Here is a 2,383-nt window from a genome sequence, read left to right on the forward strand (position 1 = left end):
GTAATGTTAGATGGGGGACGTAATAGCTTTTGGTACAGTCATTTTTCCCTCAAGGCTTTGATGCACGTGTTTGAAATGTAGACCTTGCATAAGTTTAAAATGAAGTGCTGTAGCATATCTCGTGATGTGCCTGATAATGTGCGCCGGAAAGCATTCATTGTGACGTCATTGGTGTAATCGAGAGTCCGCGTGCAAGCAAGGAAGCACGGCTTCGACGTCTGGGAAAAGAAGGTTTCAGATTTAACATGTTTGTAAGCGAAACAAGAAACATCAAGCGGACAGAGCGCTTCTCGGCCTTTTGGCTATGATAAATGTCGCTTCTCGACCTTTTGGCTAAGATCGCCTCTCGCCCTTTTGGCTAACATCAAAGTGTTGTCCTACCCCTCGTGATTACATGTACTTGGCCCTGAAGACGAGCTTTGATGCCCCCTTCCCTTGAGAGTTGACCACTTTTTTCAGTGTTCTTTTTCTTTTCCACTCTCTTCTCTTTACTCCTTCCATCTGGCACATGCGCTGCGTCCAAAACGCGCTTCTTAGGAAGCTAACTGATCTGTTGCACCGCAATTTACCTGTTCTTCCCCTGTCCTGAGGTTAGGTCTTGCTTCTATGGCTCGATGCTGTTCCACACCTGAACGCATGGCCTATTCAGCAGGGCTGTCTGGTGTTTTTGGACCTGTGATGGTCTGTGCTTTGGGATTTCCTGGTCAGTCTCAGTTTGGCGAGCGGCAGTGGGGGAATGACGCCCCGCGGTGGGTTAAAGGTTCAAGACACTACACCGCTGTATTGATATATGTGTTCAGGGGCTGCTTGCTTAGCTGGTGGGTGGTGACCCAAGAGGACATTCCCGACTAAGCTCACGGGTCCCGGATCCTGGGTGGACGTGCTGCTCAGCCCCTTTTCGGCCGGCCTCTCTCAAGGCAGCTCCTCCGTGGCTCTACACGATGGCGACTGGCCAAGCCCTTTAGTGAGGAAGGGTAGACGCTGGGGCAGCCGGTAGGGCGCTACAACCTGGGGTCAGGCCCTTTTGTCCTTGAAGGTCCGGGTGGCCTTCGCTCAGGCAAGTGAGGCCGAGACTATTATTCCCTCAATGTGTTGCCTCTTTTGATAACCACTCTCTGTTCTTATAAGCTTAATGTATGATACGGACTCTATTTATATCCAAGATAATAATCTTGTTTTTGCAATGCGGCGCAGTGCTTGAAGCTTGCTTCTACTCCGCCACGGGTTGGCCCGGTATTGCACTATCTCCGCGATCGGCATACTCGCCCCTGCGGGGGTGAGTACAACACTATGTTCGGATTCACCAAGATATTGGAGTGAACTCGAGGGTGCGGCGACTATCCGAAGTCTTGGTGCACGCCGCCCCAGATGACGCGGTATTCGCCGCCCTTCGCCCGCGTGTGGAAGTGCGCTAGCTGCGTTCTCACTTACAATTGCTTTGGGAAAGTAAATCTTTTTGTGGTAAGTTTATTTTCCGGAGCCCCTTTTTCTCTGTTGACGCATACATACTCCAAGATTTTTTCAACATTCAAATAATAGAAATAATGAGTAGTTTGTTAATACCGTTTCAACGGAATTGTGAAAGTGTGTATGTGACAAAACAGCGTTTTTTTAGCTATTTCCACTTTTGGTGTTTGAGCATTTCAGAAGAAAAATGAAACAGCTTCTAATGCATGTTGGTGTTTTTGTTTACAAATACAGTGACAGGTGAAGGCATTTTCATTTGACGGCTTCACGAGACGTCTTGATGATGTTTGATGCTTTGTGGCGCAAGCGCTATTTCACGGCCAAAGAGCACCAGTTCTTCTTATTAAGATATGGACAATGATTGGGATAAGCGGTTGTATAAGGGCCATAAAATTCCTCGCGGTAAGGCGGTTAAAAACATACCAGTAATAAAATCATGACCATGCCGTGAAAGGTGTGTGTGGTGTGAATGGATGACAAAAGTTGGTGATAACAAAAACGATGGTGGACATGTATGGCATTAGCACAACTGCCTCACTCGTTCATACCCTTGCGTCCAAGGGCCGTGAGGCAAGTGCTTTGTTGTACAGCCACCGCAGCGAAAACGTCTCTGGAAAGGTCGTGCTGCGGAATTCCCGGGTATATGACATGAAAACTACGAATTTCATTTAAAACGCTTACAATGACTTATGACAAAAAGTGATTCCCTACCGACGAACATTGCAGGGTGTAAAGGTATATGTTTTCGGTAGGGTATTAGAAAGAGTAGTTTTCTTGGAGTTTTTAACTGTTTGCACTGAATTGATTCGTGAAGAACTGTTAGTACTTCCCCACATCTGTCACACAATGGTGGATTGCCACCGGACAGAAGATATGAGTGTGTCGTGTATGTGTGTCCTATCCTGAGACTCGTTAG

At 47.2% G+C, this 2,383-nt stretch overlaps 1 non-coding gene across 1 annotated transcript; it reads left to right on the forward strand.

The window, feature by feature from the left end:
* Positions 1-1,078: 1,078 nt before the first annotated feature.
* On the forward strand, positions 1,079-1,267 carry LOC119168839 (U2 spliceosomal RNA). The gene has a single exon (XR_005109513.2). It is a non-coding gene; the product is annotated as a U2 spliceosomal RNA (small nuclear RNA).
* The last annotated feature ends 1,116 nt before the right edge of the window (positions 1,268-2,383 follow it).

This window comes from Rhipicephalus microplus, chromosome 6 (genome assembly GCF_043290135.1).
Source record: "Rhipicephalus microplus isolate Deutch F79 chromosome 6, USDA_Rmic, whole genome shotgun sequence".
In the NCBI taxonomy this organism is placed as follows: Eukaryota; Metazoa; Arthropoda; class Arachnida; order Ixodida; family Ixodidae; genus Rhipicephalus; species Rhipicephalus microplus.